This window comes from Myodes glareolus, chromosome 3 (genome assembly GCF_982192425.1).
Source record: "Myodes glareolus chromosome 3, mMyoGla1.1, whole genome shotgun sequence".
Classification (NCBI taxonomy): Eukaryota; Metazoa; Chordata; class Mammalia; order Rodentia; family Cricetidae; genus Myodes; species Myodes glareolus.
Window position 1 is genome coordinate 70,879,408 of NC_142028.1, and position 21,228 is coordinate 70,900,635.

The following is a 21,228-nucleotide window of genomic DNA, read 5'->3' on the forward strand; positions in this document are numbered from 1 at the left end:
CAGACGGAGAGAGAGGAGGGGGAGAGGAGAAGGAAAGGGAAGTGAAAGGGAGAGAGAGGGGAAAATACAGAGGGGGGAATGGGGAGAAGGAAACAGAGGATGAGAGGAGAAAAGGGGAGAGGGGGAGAGAGGAGAAGGGGAAGGGATTGAAAGTCAGCATATATATACATATATATATATATACTATATATATATTGTGTATACAATATTCTGTCTGTGTGTATGTCTGCAGGCCAGAAGAGGGCACCAGACCTCATTACAGATGGTTGTGAGCCACCATGTGGTTGCCGGGAATTGAACTCAGGACCTTTAGAAGAGTAGGCAATGCTCTTAACCACTGAGCCATCTCTCCAGCCCCGTCAGCATATATTTTTAACCACTCTCCCTGTGTATTCTTATGTACACCATTCTCTAGTGACCACCAAAGCTCACGTTAAGTGTGTATGCTTTGGCCAGCAGTCCCTAGATGCCTGGTAAGTGTTAGACTCTAGAAAGACATAGAAGAAGAAAGAAAAGAAAGCAAAACAAACAACAAAAATGGTCTACTCCTCTACTATTCAGAGGGAAATAAAAAGTCCTAAGAATTGCTGCAACCAGCAGTACTGTGGCGTAAATGAAAAGTGAACCAGAACCATACAGTGGGACCACTGGTTAATCTCCAGTGGGTCAGCACCGGACAGTGGGACCCCTGTTCAGTCTCCAGTGGACTAGAACCGGACAGTGGGACCACTGGTTAATCTCCAGTGGGCCAGCACCGGCACAGTGGGACCCCTGTTCAATCTCCAGAACCCATTGCGGCAGACTGAAGGTGAGCACACTGGTTGCCGTTCCTCCTACTAAGAGATGGAACTGGTTTCCTCTCTTCTTAAGTCATGGGCCAACCCTGTGACCGGTTTTCACCAATACCACATGGCAGAAGTAGTACTGGGGACTGTCTTTGAGAGGTATATGCGTTGACTACTCTCAGGCCACCATGCTCTGCAGAAGCCCACATTCCCAGCACGGAGGCTAAGGCCGTGTAGAAGAGCAACAGGACACCAGACCAATAAGGACACCTTCCTGGACTTCCCAGGCAAGAACACAGCCAACTGGATGTCATCAGTTGACAGCAAAGGGAATAGAAAAAGTGTTCAACCTCCCCAAATTCCTGACCCACTGAGTCAGGACAAAATAAAACAGTGGCTGTGTTCAGACACTTATTCGGAGTTACTTGAGACACAGCATAGCTAGCAACACACAGAGGTAGATGACAAGAGGCCACCTCACTGTGTCTTCCCACTGACACTGGTCATCTCTGTCCCCTTCTATACAGTAGATTACAGATGACTCAGCTAACGCAGGCTCCAGAATTAGCCTCCGCCTCCATCCCTATTTCCGCCTGCTTTTTTAGACAAACCGCACTCTCGAGTATATTGACTTGCTCATAAGCCATGGCAAAGCTGGAGTGTAGCTCCCCAGTAGAGCAAGGCCCTCGGTTCCATCTCCAGCACCCCAAAGAAGAAGGGGGAACAAAACCAAAGCTGTTTCTGTTGTCTTCGGGATAAATAGAGTAGATGCATGACCTAGCTCCTGCTTTTTCACAGAATCCAGTGTCCATCAGTCTCCCCCAACAATGTGTTGCAGCCATGGGGACCTCTCTCTGTCTCTGAAACTCATCAGATATTCTCCTGCCTCAGAGTCATTGCACTTTCTGTTCTTTCTAACCAGCCCCCCAACCCCAACACAGCAACGCCCCCTATGGGGCTGGCACCTCCCTAGGAAGTCTCCTCTGCCTACTCCTTCCTCCACGCCAATACTCTAACACATTTTCCTGCTTCCTTGCTCCAAACACTTATCAGACCTAAAAATATCTAGCACATTCACTGTCTGTCTGTACTAGTGACAGGAAGGTCAGGATTGCTCGTTTTCCATTCCATCTACACCCCAGCGTCTTACCCTAGTGAAAAACACTTAGTGAGCCCTGAATTAACCACAAAGTAAAGGAAAAAGGAAAAAGGAGAGGAAATAGAGTGAGAAAACCCTGGTCCTGCTCCAGAGCATCCCCTGCTTGCCTGTGGAAAAGTCATCTCCTCTAACACAAGCCAGGAGTTCAGCTAGATCCCTGACTCTTTTAATGTTTTTGAGACAGAGTCTCACAAAGTTGCTCAGGCTGGCCATGAATGCGTCAGTCTCCTAAGAAGTAAGATCATAACTCTGTACCATCAGACTTCATTTTTGTTTTATGGTTTTGAGAAAAGGTAGTGTGCAGCCCAAGGTCTCCTATGGCTTTGTAGCCAAGGCTGGCCTTGAACTCCTGATCTTCCTGTCTCTACCTCCCAAGTAGGCTCCTCCCAGTTGTAATTTTACAATATATAAATAAAGCCCAAAGGACCTTAGAATTAATAGACTGATAAGCTGACTAAGAACACAAATTCCAAAGGGCCTGAATACAAACTTTGATTTGAGCAATGTACGGAACCTTTTTCTTTTTCTTTTTCTTTCTCTTTCTCTTTTTCTTTTTCTTTTTCTTTTTCTTCTTAAGTTGTGGGGATGGAACCCAGGGCCTTTCAAACAGTAGACAAGCGCTGTATCACAGAGCTATACCCGCAGCCTGTATTAAACCTCTTGGTGGCCCAGGAACTTCATTTATAAAAGAATAATGTGGCGGTTAAAACCATCAACTTGAATCACCAAAGATAAACCTCTGCTCCTGCCTGTGAGAGACTCTCTTGTTTAGTTCATTGTGATAGGAAACTCCACCCTAACTTTGGGGCACCATTCCTTTGGTTGGGGTCCCAGACTGGATAACAAAAGAAAAAAAAAGCGCAGCTTAAATAGGCCAGGCTGGCCTCAACCTCTTTATGGTGACCTTGAACTTCCAATCCTCCTGTGTCTACCCCCCAAATGCTGGGATCACACCTGCACCGCCATGCCCAGTTTATGCAGTGCTGGGGATTGCAGTCGGGGTTTCATATCTATGCAATGTCTACTAAGCCAGCACCCTGCCAATACATCTCCATGCCCTCCGTTCCGCTTCGTCGTTTCCTGTTGTCTTTCCACAGACGCTCACTGCTCTGTCTGCCCTCAGTCTTTCTGTGGCGCAATAGTCAGAAGGCTAATTGGAAAGCTGGGTGTGTTAGGGCACGTCTGTGATCTCAGTGCTCCGGAACCTGAGGCAGGAAGTGTTAGAATTCAAGGCCAGCCTTGTCTCATAAAAATAGAACCAGTCAGTTGTGGTATCACACACTGGTAGGTTGTGCTGAAGAGGCAGAGGCAGGAGAATCATAATTTTGAGGCCAGTCTGAGCCACACACCGAGGCTGGAGAGATAGCCCAGCCATTAAGAGTATATACTGTTCTTCCAAAGGATCCACATGGTGGCTCAGAACCACCTGTAACTCCAGTTCCAGGGGATTCAGCACCTCCTTCTGACCTCCATGGGCAACATGCATCCACACGGTGCACGTACATACATGCAGGCAAAACACTCTTAGAAATAAATAAATCGTTAAGAAGAAAGAAAGAAACCAGAAAAGTTTATAAGGATAACCAGAGACTGTTTTGTTCCTGAGAAAGAGAAAAGAGAGATCTGGTGACTAGAGGGGAAGGGCTATACCCTACTACGGATTCAATAGTACTGATTTTACTCAAATCTACTCATCGACACTAATTATGAACCAGATACAAGTCTAAGAATTTTCACAGAAAAAATAAACTTAATACTCAGAGCAAACCAGCACAGTCGATTCTCACGGCCCTTGTTAGTTACCTGCCGTGATAAGAGACCTGACAAAGGCAACCTAGGGGGTAACAGGCTTCTCTTGTCACAGTCTGAGAGTCCAGTCCCTCCTGGCTGGAAACCACAGCAGCAGGAGCGTGAAGTAGCTGATCACATGACCACATTGAATCCACAATCAGGAACAGCAAGTGACAGTGAGTTTGTGACTACTCATTGATGAGGCTCTCTGGCCAGCCAGGGAGCCCCAGGATCCTCCGTCTCCACCCCCTAGAGCTGTGAGTCGGGATTGGGATGATGTGGTACCACAGCTTTTACAAGAGTCGGAAAGATCAATCTTAGGTGTTCACACTTACGCAGCCTGCACTTTACCTACTGACCATCCCGCCAGCCTCTCAGCCGCATGTACCCGAGGCTATGGCCTCAACAGTTTGTAACTGAGGCCTTGGATTTGGTCCTCTGCACCCATCTCCTGAGGGTTAGGATTATTGGCAGCCATCTCTGCTCGTGGTTTACACAGCACTAGGAATAGAACCCAGGGCCTTGTGCACGCTAAGCAAGCACTCTACCAACTGAGGTATATCTCCAGCCAACCTCAATTCTTGCTTCCCCACCCCCACCCCCGTCCCCGCCACACCCTGTACTGTGGCCATACTGAACCTGAGCAGGCTGGGTTCCAGGTCTCCGATAGGTCTCCTCCTGAGCTCTGCCCTCTGTTGGAACGTCTTCCCTCCCTGCTGTTCCAATGTGAGTCCCTTTCCACCTCCTCTACAGAGCCTTGAAATATATATATATATATATATATATATATATATATATATATATATATATATCCCTAGCATTGTAGAGGCATGAGGTCTACGCCACAGCAGGGAACGCAGCAGACGTGGCAGAAGTGAGTGCCCCTGGAAGGCCCCTCACTAACCTTTGCTTGTGTCTGGGATGGTTTCTTTGTGTTGTAACTGCTTCTTTAACAGACTGTGGGCCTCCTGAGTGCAAGGCTTCCGTTTTAGCCACTGTGAATCCTATCACACCATCCATGGAATGCATCATTAGATATCGGTCAGCTTCTTCGTTCACAAAGGACTCACCAAGCATTCTTATAACACGAACACAGAAGGCGCCCTGCCTGTGTAACTGATAGAGACACCATTCCTGCTCTTGGGTTGCCTAGGCTGCTTCGGCTTTGTTCACTTAAGACAAGGTCTTTCTGTGTAGCCCTAGCTGGCCTGGTACTTGCTATGTAGCCCAAGGTGGCCTCAGACTCGCCCCAAAACACATGCTGCCACCACCCAGTGTAGGGACTACAGGCATGAATCATCATGCCAAGGTAATTACTGCCCTTTTGGAACCTTTAGGTCTCCCGGGACAGATAAAGCACTTAATGAATGAATGAATGAATGAATGAATGAATGAACGAACCAACCAACCAACCAACTACAAGAATATCTCCTCCCACCTAGATAAAACAGCCCTGAACAAAAGACGTGAAAAGGCTGGTGTTTCTGTAGTTAGGGAATGAGGACACCCCCCCCACACACACACACAAACACACCCCACTTCCTGCCCTTTATACAGAGACCTTGAAAAACAACAAGGAGTGCAGACAGCATGGAGTCTGATCTCCAAGTTTGAATTCTAGACCCATTACTCATTAGCCATGTGGTCTTAGGTAAACCCTAAGGGGATGAGAGTAATATAGCACGGTTATGATCTAATGCGATAATGTCTTTCTGTTTGGTTGGTTTGGTATTTGAGGCAAGGTCTCTGTGTAGCGCAGGCCGGCCTTGAACTCGGCCTCCTGAGTGTTGAGATGGTGGAGGTGCAGAGGCCCAAGAAAAGGCGCTTCAGTGAGTGAGAGCCCAGGCTCAGCTGGGCTGAGGGATGATAGACAGTTACCACCTGTTGGGGAAGGTGTGTCTCTTTCTTTAGTGGTGTGCCACAGACAATTTGTCTCTTTGACACTAAATAACCCCCACTCCCACTCCACAAATTAGCTCTAATTAAACTCAGTGGCCACACATTTGAAGTAGAAAGGAGATTCATTGAGGGTACCAGAGAGAGAGAGAGAGAGAGGGATGAAGATGGGGAATGGTGAGGGTACCAGTGGGGGAGAGGGGATGAGGGAGGGAAATGGAATGAGGGAGGGGGATGGTGAGGATACCAGTGGGGGAGGGGGCTGAGGGAGGGGGATGGGATGAGGGAGGGGAATAGGATGAGGGAGGGGAACGGGATGAGGGAGAAGAATGATGGAGGGGAATGGTGAGGATACCAGTGAGGGAGAGGGGGATGAGGGAGAGGAATGGGGATGAGGGGAATGGGGTTGTGAAAATGACTACAATTCATTTTATGAATGTACAAAATTATCAAATAATTTTTAATGGGGAGGATACACTGGGAAGGCAGAGGCAGGAGGGTCTCTGGGAATTCAAGGCCAGTCTAGTCTATGTAGTGAGTTCCAGGCCAGGCAAGACTACATAATGAGACCTGTCTCAAAAAAAAAAAAAGAAGAAGAATAAAATAGATTTTTAAAAACAATATGGAAGGGGAACAATGTTTTTTGCAGGTCCCAAGGCAAGAACACAGCGCAAGAGTCAGGCCCTAGCTATGGCCCAGTGTTTAGACCTTCACCCAGAAGTTGGTCTCCCTGCTCCCTCACACACCTTCTGGCCTCCAGCCCCCTAGAGCACCTGCCTCCACTGCTCAGCTCAGTTCACAGGCCACCGAGTTCTGCCAAGACCAGGGTTTGTCTTCTACATCTTTACAAGCCAGTTAGGGAGGGGAGTGGCTGAAAGAGGGACAAAGAAGGAGAAAGCTGTTTAGCCAGGCCCCACTGTGTGCCAGTCACCCGGCCTGTCCTTGATTCAGCTAGTTCCTTATCACCTTTCAAAGCAAACAAACAAAATGAAAACCCTGCGAGGACAGTGAGGCCCAGGAAGTAAACAGAAGCCGTGGGGTAGGAATCCAGGCCTCTCTGGTTCTCCAGCATAATTTCCCACCATGCCCCACTACCTGCCTACCAGTTTGAAGATGCGTGGGGATAAATTTCAATTTTCCTGTTCACGGGAGGAGAAATGGGATGCTCCTCTCTCCAGGCAAGTGAAGTGCACACTCAACTAATGAGCAAACAAATGAACAGTAGTAAATGAACGCCCATTTGAGTGAGTGAAATCCCTTGGGTGCCTTGTACCAGGAAGGAGGAAACAGTCCAGGGGAGCGCCTTGCTAGAAGTGGTGAGACTGTCTTCCCTGGCAAGCCCTCGGGGCAGGGGCAGGGGCAGAGGTTGGGGAAACACAGGGTAGAATCCCTGCTCAGGTGGAGATAGAGACAATACCTGCGTATGTGGTTGCAGGTGGAGCTAAGCAGTAGAACACTTATTTGGCATGATATAGTACACACACACACACACACACACAAGCACGCCTCCTGCCAAAAATAAAAATAAACCCTGGGCGTCCGAGGATGCTGCTACAAAGTAAAAGTGAGCGGCAGTGTTTGAAAAGTCAGTGAGGAAGCAAGATTAAACTCCCTGGTCACCTCCCCAACCATTTCCAAAGCGTTCCAAAGCGCTGTCAACTCTGAAACAAAAAGTTTCAGAACGCGAAGCGGCCACTCTAGGTTCTTCCGTAAAGTAGATTCTGGAAGCAGCACCTTTCCTTCCCCTCATCAGTTGGCAACCAGCTTTAATGCGCTGCCTGGAATTCCTGCCTTTTGCTTCCAGTTTCAGCACTTGACCACCCAGCGCCAGCCCCAACCCCAGCACCTTACCTGGGGAGGCCGAGGCACAGCCGTCCCACCCTGCAGTCCGATCTTGCTCTTCAAGCAGCAAACAGAGCAGCCTGCTGGCCCGCTGCAGCCTCCCAGGCTCTCCACCCGCCTTCCCTGAACTAAAATCGTCCAGACAGGTTCCTAAGGGGGAGGGCGCCTAAGGAAATTCCCTCTCCGCCTAGTGGCCTGGGCTAGGCTGGGCCAGCCTGCTAGGCAGTCTCTCCTGGGCTGGCCCTGGATGAATGAGTTCTGGCCTCCTCCTGCTTGGGTTTGTGCCAGGGAGCCAGTGACAGCCGCCCTGTTCTTTCTCCTGGGCGCTGCTATCCATGCCTCCTCCAGGTCCTGCCGTCCTGTCTGTGACTGAGCTGGGCCTTCTGCTCTCTGCGCTCTGGGAAAGGCCTGCACTGCAAGGCCTCAGTTACTCTGTCCTGGATCACACTCCGGTGTCACCCAAGCCTAGTACTCCACGAAAGGAATCGGTGGCTCTGGACAGTTTGGTCACAAGGCTCCTAGGTTCTACCCACAAACTGGATGTGCCTTCACTCTGGCGCAAGAGGCTTACCAATTTCTGATTATCCAATCAAAGTATCTGGAGGATGGCTGGCCTTGTGCCAGGTCCTGCGAGTGGGGAAGTAGGTTAACCTGGTGCCTGCCCGACCAACTGTGCTAGCAAGACAAAATGGAGTACCCCGCTGAAGATTTGCCCAAGATTCAGGCATCGTGATCAAGGAGGACTTCCCTATGTGGAAGAGTTCTAGCAAAAGCTCTCAGAGATGACAAGCCACTGAAGTTCAGAATTGTGAGCAAGAAGTGTCAGGCCAGGAAGGGCCTTGCAAGGCTTGCTGGGAACTATTCAGACTTTACACTAACACAGAGAGACTCAGAGAGGCTGGAAATGTGACGTCAGTTCAGATTGAATGTATTTTCTGTGCTGGGAATGGAACGTAGGGCCTTACACATGCCAGGCAACTGCTCTACCACTGAGTTATACCCTCACCTTGAGGTGGCGTTTTAGTTTGTAGTTTAATACAATAACTAATTTATGTGTATATTGTGTGCCTGCTTACTTGTATGTGGACCGTGTGCATGTGTGTGGTGTGTGTGTGTGTGTGTGTGTATGACGACAGGAAGGAAGGGTGGCTAAAATGTAAAGAATTTTTTTTTTTTTACTTATGAGTGACTTTTGCTAGAATGTAAAGAATTCTGGGGGTCAGGGCAGAAAGCAGAAGTAAGGGTCAGGAACCAGATTTTCCCTGAGGGCATAGAAGGGTCCCAAGTGTCCACAATCACCATGACTTTCTACTCAGTCAAGGTCAGTCTGTGGGATCTTTAATACAAATACAGCTTCTTCCGAGAACTTCAACACCATACATACTAGTAAGGAAATGATTGATGCCGGGTGGTCACAGCGCACGCCTTTAATCCCAGCACTTGGGAGGCAGAGGCAGGCGGATCTCTGTGAGTTCGAGGCCAGCCTGGGCTACAAGAGCTAGTTCCAGGACAAGCTCCAAAACTATAGAGAAACCCTGTCTCAAAAAACCAGAAAACAAACAAACAAAACCAAAAATAACAACAAACAAAAAACAAAAAAAGAAATGGTCGATAAACCCAACCACATTAATATGACTATATTTAGGGCCAGGCATAGTGTCACTGTCTGTAATTCCAGCATATAGGGGGTGGAGGTGGGAGGATCTTCTAAGATCAAGAAATTGAAGGGGACCCAGGCAATATATGGAAACCTGGCCCCACCACATCTCCCAAATTATTATCTTTGGGCTTGGGTGTGGCTTAGTGGCAGGGTATTTGTTAGGCGTGTTGGAAGCCCTATGTTCTATTCCCGACACTACAAAAGAAAAATACTAACATGTTTTCACCAAAACATATCAAAGAGAATTTGGAAAGACATCCAGGTTTTTTGTTTGTTTGTTTATGTATGTAGGGCTAGAGAGATGGCTTCACTCTTGAAGGCAGGCACACAAGAACAACAAAATCTGTATGTGTGCACACCCACAAGTGTGGAAGTCAGGGGTCGACCTCAGAGTCCTTCCCTAGGGACTATCTACCATTTTAGTTTGTTATTAAATCAAGACAAGGTTTCACTATGTAGCCCTGGCTCACCTAGAACTCTCTACGGAGACCAGACTGGCCTCGAAGTGACAGAGATCCACCTGCCTCTGCCTCCCAAGTTCTGGGATTAGAGGTATGAGTTACCACACTAGGGATCCTTCATTTTAGCATGTGTGCACCTGGGTGGAGGGGCCTGCAGGATTGTACCAGAGGTTAGTAATAGAAATAAAGCTTGTTAAGGAAGAGGACGGCATGCCTGAGATGAAGGTAAGTTACTGAGTGGAGAAAAGGTACACGCTGTGTCAGGAGTCTCTGGACCCTTTAAAGGTCATCCCCATAGCAACCGCCTCTCCATGGCTTCTTTGACTTAGTCTTTTTTCTTTATTAATTATTATTTTATTATTTCATATGTATGTGTGTTTTGCCTGTATGTGTGTATATACAGATATACTTATCTGCATAGATGTGCCACGTGCATGTCTGATGCCTGAGGAGGTCACAAGAGGGCATGAAATCCCATGGGGCTGAGGTTGTTAGCTGCCATGTGGGTGCGGGAATTGAACCCAGATCCTCTGTGCTCTTGACCTCTGAGCCAATTCTTCAGTCAGGCTTTTTCTTTGCAAGTTCAGCAGCCAGTAGCCCATCAGAGAAAGGGTTTTTTTTTTCTTCCGCCCAATAGTTCTTTACATATTAATCTATCTTTTTTTTAAAAAAGAAAAATAGTATTTATTGTATTTTTCCTGTGCTTACTGATATGCTAGCTATTTGCCATTCACTTTTGTACAGTCAGTGTTTCTATTTTTATATATCTAGTACTTTGTAGCTTCTGTTGGAGAACTGAACTTTTTTATGATTTTTTTACATGATTTCTAGTTTTCCTGTGATAATTTCTGAAAGTTTTCTTATGTACATATATATCTTTATATCTTATATAGGTATGAATAAAGATGGATAGTTGAGTACTTTTAAAAAAGAAATTTCATTCTTTTTTTTTTCTTTTTTTCTTTTTTTGGTTTTTCGAGACAGGGTTTCTCTGCAGCTATGGAGCTCTTGTAGACCAGGCTGTCCTTGAACTCACAGAGATCCACCTGCCTCTGCCTCCCAAGTGCTGGGATTAAAGGCAAGGCGTGTGCCACTACTGCCCGGCTTCATTCTTGGTTTTTTTTTTTTAGATTTATTTATTTATTATGTATACAGTGTTCTGCTTGCGTGTACACATGCATACCAGGAGAAGGCACTAGATCTCACTAACGATGGCTGTGAGCCACCATGTGGGTGCTGGGAATTGAACTCAGGACCTCTGAAAGAGCAATCCGTGCTCTTAACCTCTGAGCCATCTCTCCACCACCACCCCCGCCTCACCCAGCTTCATTCTTATTTTGAGGCAGAGTGGTCTCGAGTTCACAATATAGCTAGGATGACTCTGAAACCTTTTTGTTTTGTTTTCTTTGTTCATGGTTTTCTGATTTTCTCAAGACAGGGTTTCTTTATGTAACTCTGGCTGTCCTGGAACTCTCTCTGTAGACCAGGCTGGCCTCGAATTTACAGAGATCTGCCTGTCCCTGCCTCCCAAGTGCCTGGGATTAAAGGTGTGTGTCACCACTGCCCAGTCTTCCATTTTTTTTTTAAATTCATGTGTATGCATATAGGTCTGTGGGGTGGGCACAGCTGCCTTAAGAGGCCAAAAGAGGCCTCTCATTTCCTTGAGCTGTAGCTATTAGTGGTTGTGAGCCACCCAGCATGGATGCTAGGAACTGAGCTCTGATCCTCCAGAACAGTAGCGCTCTTAACCCCTGGGCCATCTCTCCAGTCCCACCCTGAACTCGCTTTCCTTTGTTCTAGTGTGTTCTATTCTGCTCTACTCTGTTCTGTTTTGTTTTATTGAGATAGGGCCTCACTTTGCAATAAAGGCTGGCCTAGAATGTAGACCAAGTTGGCCTCTAATTTGTGGGCGGTCTTCCTGTTTCTGCCTCCTTGGTACTAGGATTACAGGCCTGAGCTACCATGCCCAGTCCTGAACTCCTAATCCTCCTGCCTCACCCTCCCAAGCACCGCCATGCCCTGCTCTTATTTGTTTTGTTTTATTTGGTTTTGAGTTTTGAAATAGGCTCTCAGGTGGGCAAACACTTTTATTTCCAGTACTCAGGCAGAGAGGCAGGCAGACTTCTGTGAGTTCAAGACCAGTCTGGTCTACATTTTGAGTTCCAGGCCAATCAGAGCTACACAGTGAGACTCTGCCTCAAAATAATTAAATAAATAAAATAAAAAGAAAGAAAGAAAGAAAGAAAGAAAGAAAGAAAGAAAGAAAGACATAGGGTCTTACCTTATAATCCACACTAGGGTAGAACTCACTATATATCCCAGGTTGAGCCCACCACAGGCTCAAACACCTGCATTAGCCTCCAGAGTCCTGGGACAATAGTAAGAGCCACCACACTCAATCCAGTTCAAGAATTATTTATCTTAAGTCCTGTTTTGATTATACCCTGAAGGTAGGATGTGGCCTCATCCTCTATCAACAGGTTGCTCATAAATTAAGTAAATACCGTCTACTCTACATCTGGGAAAAGATGAGTGTTATTTTTCAAGTTTATGATTGAAGGAGGGAGGAAAATATTAAAACTGTTTAAATTGTCAATGGGTCTTCCTAGGTTCATGGTGTGTAATTTATCTACCTTGGAAAGGCAGCAGGAACTTCAAGTGCATCGCTCAGTACCCTCGGGTAAACGGGGCCTAGTTACCCTACTCTGCAGGAAGACTGAAATTACATTTATTATTGCAGGAGCCAGTTTAGAAATGGGCAGTCGTGGTGCATGCCTTTAATCCTAACACTAAGGAGGCAGAAGCAGGAGGATCTCTGTGAGTTTGAGGTTAGCCTGGTTTACTGAGTAGAGTTCCAGGACAGCCAGGGCTACACAAAAAAGCAACAATAAAAACAAAAGAAAAGGAAAAAAAGAAAAAAACTTGTCTCAAAAACAAAAGCAACAAAGAGTCAGGTTCAGTACGGTACACCTGTGAACAGCATTCAGAATGCTGATGTAGGAAGATCACAGGTTCAAAGTCAGCCTGAACTACACAAGAAAGATCCTGTCCTGGTAATAATAATGGAAAAAGAAAGCCCACTTTGTAGACTTCTTACCTAACACACACGAAATGCTGGGTTCAATTCCCAGCACCTCATAAACCATAAACTGATGATAGTGCAGGCCTGTAATCTCAATGATTTTTGCATTGCTAGGGTTTTTTATTGTTGCTATAACAAAATGCCCAGGCCTGAGGAAGGTGTAATAAAAAGAGGTTTATTTGCTTCACAGATTTGGATGTTAAATAGAATGATATCAGTTTCCTAATGAGGACTTCTTTTTAAATTAAATTATATTTTAAATTCATTTTACATTCCAACCACCCCTCCTCATGCCCATTCTCCTACCTCCTCCTCATGCCCCTCCTCCCACCCCTCCTTATGCCCCCCCCTCTCTTTCTCCTAGCCTACCCCCCATCTACTTTTCCCAACGGGTAAAGGCTCCCATGGGGAGTCAACAAAGTCTGGCACACTAAATTGGGGTAGGACCAATACCCTCCCCACTACATTAAGACTGAGCATGGCAACCCAACATAAAGAGTTGGCTCCAACAAACTAGATCATGCACCAGGGATAGAGCCTGGTCCCACTGCCAGGGGCCCCTCAGATAGCCCAAGCTTCACAACTGTCTTCCACATGGAGGTTCCACTGCTGTCAGTCTAGAGTTCATGAGTTTCCACTAGCTGGTTCAGCTGTCTCTGTATATTTCTCCATCACGATCTTGAGCTCCCTCTTTTCAACCGGCTTCCCGGAGCTTGGCCTGAATTTGACTGTGAATCTCTGCATCTGGCTCCATCAATTTCTAGGTGAAGGATCTATGATGATAGCTGGGGTAGTCACCAATCTGATTACAGGGGAAGGTCAGTTCAGGAGTCCTCTCCACTATTGCTAGGAGTCCTAGCTGGGGTCATCCGTGTGGATTCTTGGGAGTTTCCCTACCACCAGATTTTTCCCTAACCTCATAGTTGCTCTCTCTATCAAGATATCTCTCAATGCTCTCCCACTCTGCCGCCCCCCTGCCACCATTTGTTCCCTTGTGTTCTCATCTCCCATCCCCTCCTCATTACCACCCCCTCACCCCCAATTTACCCAGGGGATTTAATCTAATTCCTGTTCCCTGGGTGATCCATGTGTCCCTTTTAGGGTCTTCCTTGTTACCTATCTTCTCTGGAACTGTGGACTGTAGCCTGGGTTATTCTTTGCTTTATATCTAATATTCACTTATGAGTGGGTTCATACCATGAAACTAGACATCAAAATACCAAATAATCCAATTTTAAAAATGAGGTACAGAACTGAACAGAAAATTCTCAACAGAAGAATCTCAAATGGTCGGAAGACATTTAAGGAATTGCTCAACAACCTTAATCATCAAGGAAATACAAATCAAAACAACTCTGAGATACCATCTTATATCTGCCAGAATGACTAAGATCAAAAACACTGAGGACAGCTTATGTTGGAGAGGATGTAGAGTCAGGGGAACACTCTTCCATTGCTGGTGGGAGTACAAACTTGTACAGCCGCTTTGGAAATCAGTATGGTGGTTTCTCAGAAAATTGGGATTCAATCTACCTCAAGACCCAGCGATATCTCTCTTGAGCATATACCCAAAGAATGCTCAATCATACCATGAGGAAACTTACTCAACAATGTTCATAGCAACATTATTCATAATAGCCAGAACCTGGAAACAGCGTAGACATCCCTCAGCTGAAGAATAGATAAAGAAAATGTGGTACATTTAACAATGGAAAACTACTCAGCTATATATAAAAAAACAAAACAAAACACTGACATCATGGAATTTGCAGGCAAAGGGATGGAACTAGAAAAGACCACCCTGAGTGAGGTAACCCAGCCCAAGAAAGGCAAACACAGTGAGGACATCTTAGCTGCACCACAAAATGTATGGTGTCGTGGTCGGAGCATAAGTAAGGGGGAAGAGTTCATGTTAGAACAAGACCATCATGGTGGAATGGATGGCAGCAGGCAGGCGAGGCACTGGAGCAGTGGCTGAGAGCTCACATCTGGTCCATAATCAGGAGGCAGAGAAAGAGAGCTAACCGGAAATGGTGTTAGCTTTTTAAACCTCAAAGCCTACATCCAGTGATACACCTTTTCCAACAAGGCCACACCTCCTAAGCCTTCCCAAACAGTTCCACCAACTAGGAACCAAGTACTCAAACATAAGAGCCTGTGGGATCTTCTCATTCAGACCACCACACAGAGCTGCTCACATGTCAGGCACAGCCTAGTTTCCACTCGAATATGAATTTATTTCAGGTAGGTTTTTCTGTTTGTTTTCTTTTGCTTTGTTTGTTTTGGTTTTGACAGTGTCTCTTGTAGTTCAGGCTGACTTCAGCCTCCCTGTGGAGCTGAGGGTGACAATGAACTTCCAATGGCCTCCCCTCTTCCTCAATCCTGTACAGAGATGAAAGGTATCTCTACCCTACCCAGTTTATGTAGTGCTAGGGACTCTACAGTTGGCAAATATCATAACAGTGGCATCCTCGGACCCCAGAGATGTCCTCTCCAAGGTCCAGGTCAATTAACCCATGGGCTTCATACGATGGCAACTGTATTTTCAATGTGACTCTTACCTGAATGGTTCCTAAGACTTTACCATCTGTGCTTACTCTTGGATCTTTGGAGAATATGGTGCAATGTAGGTTGGTCATTTGAGTCAACATAGTTCCAGTCAGCCCTGGCCTGTTCTACAACTTCTGCTATTCCCATGGCATCAGTGGTAAAGTGTGATAGTCTCTTGAAGCTGCCTTGTGTCCAACTTCCCTTTGACCAAGTTATGGCAATAAGTTGATGAATCCAGATAAACTTGTGCCTGTGGATGTCTGTTCGACATCTTGCCATGTGAAGGAGAGAATTACAGTTGTTTTTCTTTTTTCTTTTTTTTGGGGGGGGGAGTGGGATGGGGAGTTAAATCTAACACTTCCTGTAGCACAAATTCTAATAATAAAAACTCGGTGTCAGCTATGGGGCGAAAGCTCAAGGATCGGAGAAGCAGAGCAGCCAGCCACTAGAGTTCTTACCTCTACCAATGCTCAGACCAAAGCGGCGATCCTGTCTCTTTGAGTCCTCAGGCTGCATCTGAGCTCCTGTCTCCTCTGGCCTTGTATTTCTCTCTCTGCCCAGCCATATCACTCCTGTCTCACCTCCCTAGTGCTGGGATTAAAGGCCTATGATTCCCAAGTACTGGGATCACCTTTGTGTGAGCTCTGTTTCTCTTTTAGACAGATTAAATCTTATGTAGCCCATGGTGGCCTTGAACTCACAGAGATTGTCCCCTTCTCCTAAGTGCTGGAATTAAAGGTGTGCACCACCACTGCCTGGCCCCTGTGGCTAACTAGTGGCTAGCTCCGCACTCTGATTCTCAGGAAAGCTTTATTTGTTAGATTACAAACAAAATACCACTATAACTTCCTGCATGTAAGATGAGCACTCTATCAGTGAGCTATATTCTCAGTCTTTTTAATTTTTTAAATTGTGTATATGTGTGTGTGCACATGCACGTGTGTGTGATAATGTAATGCTGAGTGTGATGGTGCATGCCTCTAACTCCAGCACTTGGGAGAAGAGGCAGTTGGATCTCTATGAGTTCAAGGCCAGCCTGGTCCACATAGTGAATTACGGGTTATTGTGGGCTACATGGTAAGAAAGAAAGAAAGTGTATAAGAGCGGGGGACTGAGAAATAAAGAAAAATTAACCAAATATTAGTGTTGGCACTGTGCAAAAATATTCTTGCCCAGTTTGTAACATGAGCAGAAGGGCTGGGAATGCAGTTCAGTGGTGGAGCAATTGCCTGGTATACCCAAGGTCCTGGGTTCAATTCCAGAACAGATATACAGAAAGAAACAAAATTGAGTCATCCTAACCATCTGAGATACACCATCCAGTTCGTTCTGACACTTAACTGGTAATGCAGGCTTTTTTTTTTTTATGTTTTTGTTTTTTCGAGACAGGGTTTCTCTGTGGCTTTGGAGCCTGTCCTGGAACTAGTTCTTGTAGATCAGGCTGGCCTTGAACTCACAGAGATCTGCCTGCTTCTGCTTCCCAAATTCTGGGATTAAAGGGGTCACAGCCCGGCTTTTTTTTTTTTAATTTTTTTTTGTATGTTTGAGTGTTTTGCTTGTGTGTATGTCTGTGTTTCATGTGTGTGGTTCCAGAAAAGGGCATCAGATACCCTGAACTGGGATACATTTTTAAGCTGCCATATGGATGCCCTGGAAGAGCAGCCAGTGCTCTTAACCAGTCCCAGGTTTATTTTATAAGTGCAGCTCAGATAGGTTACAACTGCCCTAGACATAAAAGTAGCTCATAATAGAACTGGCATTCGAATCCAAACTTGCTTGGTCCCTTCATCTTGAGTTTTAACCGTTTCACCTGGCAATCTGGCAGAAAGGAGAGAGTTAGGTCCCCAATAATGACAGAAACTGCTCCAGCAGTCACCACACCAGGACAAAACAGAGGAAGAGGCACAGAGCAGCCCAGGAGCCACGAAAGAAAGCCCAAGGCAGGCACCATGGCACCTAGTCCGACACTAGGATTCTGTACTCTGTGACAGAGGGAGATGGAGTGACCTCTGGTGGCCTCAGAAAAGCTGCACTCCCATGCCATCCACTCCCGTGCCATGCTGAGAGCAGGTGAGTAGTGGGTGTGAGTGCAGACAATGGGAGGGCGTGTGGGGTGCGCGTCCCGACTGCCACCAGGGCATCACTCTGTCTTTGCTCCATGCTTCTGGAACTATCACAGCATTCAACAATATACATTTTCCTTTTTTCTCTTTTTTACTTTATTAGTTCTCTATTCATCCCTCCTCAATGGTGACATAGAAGTTTGTGTATTGGGAAGTTCTTGGCTTTCTTGTGAGAAATCCTGAGCTTGGACCCTTCAGGTGACTCAGCAAATGAAGACCCTTGCCACCGAGTCTGATGACGGGAATTCCATCCCCAGGAACCACACGAGGGAACAAGAGAACCGGCTACTGCGAATTGTCCTCTGACTTCCACACAGCTGCTCTGGTATGCACATGCCCACTGACATATAAACAAATATAAAATAAAAAATAAATCTTTTTAGATTGTATTTTTATCAAATATTCTTCAGTTAAGTTTTTTGTTTTATGTTTTTATTTTTTATTAGTGCGTGTGTGTGTGTGTATGAAGTACCTGTGTGAGTCCTGATACACGCATGCCACAGTTCATGTGAAGTCAGAGGACAAGTTTTCTCCTTCCTCCATGGGTTCCAGGAATCAAATTCAAGTCATCAGGCTTGCGTAGCAAGTAGTTTTACTCACTGAGCCATCTTGCGTGTTTATAAGATGTCTTCATGTATGTAGCTGCATTTGTTTAGTGTATGGCTCTTACAAGTTACCAAATTATGTCTTCCATCACTCCATTGTTAATCAATTAAGTCCTCGTGTTTCAGATTCCTCCTGAAACCAGTGTTGACTCTCGGACGCGTCTGGCATTGGCTTTGCCAGATAGTCCTTCTGAATGCCTTTATTTATTTAACTTCAAAATAAATATTTTTACGTGAATAGGTATTTTTTTATGCATATAAATCTGTGCACCACATGTGTGCTTGGTGTGAACCAAGACCAAAAGAGGGCATCAGATCTCCAGAGACTGGAGTTACAGACAGTTGTGAGCCGCCATGTGGGTGCTGGGGATCAAACTTAGTGCTATAGGCATAATAACATCATACCTCAATTATAGTCAATTTTTTAAAAATTTTATCCACTTGAGAACATTCATAGATGGGAACTGGAGAGATAGCACACTGGTTAAGAACACCTAGGATCAGCTGGGCGGTGGTGACACACATCTTTAATTCCAGCATTCCGGAGACAGAGGCAGGAGGATGTCTCCGAGTTCGAGGCCAGCCTGGTCTAGAGAGTGAGTTCCAGGACAGGCTCCAAAGTCTCAGAGAATCTCTGTATTGAAAAATCAAAATAAACAAATAAAATACCCAGGTTTCTCTTTTAGCCTTCACAGGTACTGACATAAACACGGCTGATATACAGACACAACAAATTTTTTAAAATAAATAAACCTTAAAAAGAAAGCAAAGAGCCTTCAAAGAACTAAGCATGGTATGACTCCACTACATAAGCTGAATCCATAGGGTCGCCTGCCTCAAATCAAAGTCAGCCACACCTAGACAGTTCTAGGCCTGTCTTGGGCATACAGGAGGACCTAATCTCAAAAGAAGGTTGACTTGGTGGCATAGACTTTTAACCTCAACTACTCAGCAGGCAGAGGCAGGAGCATCGTATGTTCAAGGCGCACCTAGTCTGCAGAGTGCGTTTAGGGCCAGCCTGGACAAAGTTTGGTTTTGTTTGGAGTCAGGGTCTCATGCAGCCAAGACTGATCTCAAATTTGCTATGTACTGAGGCTGGTCTTGATCTCCTGACCCTTCTACCTGTCTCAGCATCCCAAGTGCTGGGATTACAGATGAGAGTCATCACGCTCGGCCATCCAGGTGAGACCCTGTCTCAAGAAACGAAGAGGCTGGGGGCTGGAGAGATGGCTCAGAGGTTAAGAGCATTGCCTGCTCTTCCAAAGGTCCTGAGTTCAACTCCCAGCAATCACATGGTGACTCACAACCATCTGTAATGGGGTCTGGTGCCCTCTTCTAGCCTGTAGGCTTACATGTACACAGAATATTGCATACATAATAAATAAATAAATATTAAAAAAGAGAAAGAAACAAAATTTCTCATGAAATAGCTCTGTTAAAATCAAAAGCCTCAGTAACATGCAAACCCTGCCCCTCCTCGCCCCCACACTAAGATTCGCTAAGATCTGTTGATTTCATCTCCTCTCCCTCCCTTCCCACATTATCTACAGAGACTTTCCTCCACAGCTCCCAGGTCATTACCTATTTCGGTGGAATGGGAGGGGCGCAAGTGGTATAGGTCTAAGGAGATTTGATTTTGTAACAAAGTCCAGGCTGCCTTCCAACTTGCCAGGTAGTTGAGGACAACCCTGATCCTCCTGCCTTCACCTCCCAAGTGCTGGAATTACAGGCCACCACTGGCTTCAATACCCTCCTTTTAAAAAAAAATTATCCTGCCAGGTGGTGGTGGCACATTTGCTTTTCATCCCAGCACCAGGACAGTCACTGCTACACTGAGAAACCCTGTCTTGAAAAACCAAAAAATAAACAAACAAACAAATATGTATTTATTTCCTTCGTGTAGTTCTCATTTTTTTCCAACCTGTAGCCAGGAACCTTTTCAAATGTAAATCTTTTTGTTTCATTTTGTTTTTGTTTTCTTTGCTACTCATTTTCAGCTCTTTACAGGAATTCTGCTTCTTGGGTTCCCATTGACTCCAGGACAGTCGAAGACTTCCAGTCGTGTTCTCACATCCTGTCCTTTTCCTTCCCAGTACTTGTCACAGATTATAATTAGATATTTGTTGGGACTGTTTCATTAGTAGCTGTCATCTCTAGCAGACTAGAAAACCTTGGAGGGCAGGAAGCAAGCCTCTTCTCATACCAAAGCATCTGCAACCACAAAAGCTTGATAGCATAATGCCTTACACATGGAGATACTCAATTACATGTGTGGGGTGCATGCATGTACATGCCTAGTCAAGTGCCTGCAGAAGTTACAGCAAAGTTGACCTGGAGTGCGGTGACCTCATAAGGACTGAGTTTCCATCCTGTCAGAGCAGCCCATCCACCTCCCTCATAAGCACCTCCCTGGTTGGGCCGCTGTCATCTGCAACATGTAATAGGATGTACCACCTACTTGTTTGGCTTCTGAATCATCTGAAACCACCCTCATTCAGCAATGTGGTCTATTAACTTTCAGAGATAGAATAATAATTGCCATTTATTCATTTGACTAATATTTATTCTGTGCCTATTCCCTTCTTGCGTTCAAACACTGTGTGGGTAATAGAGGAACAGAGATGAATAAGGCTTCCTTATTATTCTCAAGGAATGTGTGGTTTTGAAGCACAGTCAGACATATGTGCAAATTATAGCTTCCTCTGTTAAAACAATCTCCCAAGGCACGCTTGGTGTTTGAAAGGATCACAGAGTGGCTATCAAAGCATGTAGCAAAACCCTAGCTAAAAGAGGTGTGTTTAGAATGTCCACCCAAGGGACATACTTTTCAAATCTTCTAATCTCTCACTTTGGATCTGTTTATACCACAAGAAAACAATTTACTTGGAGCTCTTAAACATGTCCCCTTAAAAAATAACCACCATTGAGTGGCTTTTCATGTCCTTGGCTTTTATTGAACATAAGAAACAGCCATACAAGTCATCTTGAAGACTTAATTACATCATTCACTGTTTCCCAATAAAGTCACGAGAGTCCACCTTTAGAATGGAGTGATAGACAAAATGATGGTCTGTGTCCTCTGGTGAACTGATTCCTGTCAGATAATAACATCTATTCAGCTCGACTATAGCTTCATTTTCCGTTGGCATCTAAGAAGCTTGGAAGTAAATTTTAAATTCAGTGTGGTCATTTAAAGCCAAGATAATTGTGTTCTTTTTTTTTTAGCACTAAGGTTTTTTTTTTTTGAGGTTTTGTTTGTTTGTTTGAGGTTGTT

At 45.5% G+C, this 21,228-nt stretch overlaps 1 protein-coding gene and 1 long non-coding RNA gene across 2 annotated transcripts in view; both read right to left on the reverse strand.

The window, feature by feature from the left end:
* Nucleotides 1–7,650, reverse strand: part of Rhbdl2 (rhomboid like 2) — a 44,098-nt gene extending 36,448 nt beyond the window's left edge. Inside the window, exon 1 of the mRNA XM_048434485.3 lies at nucleotides 7,483–7,650. The gene's annotated coding sequence lies outside the window, so the exon portion shown is untranslated. The remainder of the gene's footprint in view (nucleotides 1–7,482) is intronic.
* The window catches only part of LOC148122683 (uncharacterized), a 411,935-nt gene that overhangs the window by 224,732 nt on the left and 165,975 nt on the right, over nucleotides 1–21,228 (reverse strand). The gene's annotated exons all lie outside the window — the stretch shown is intronic.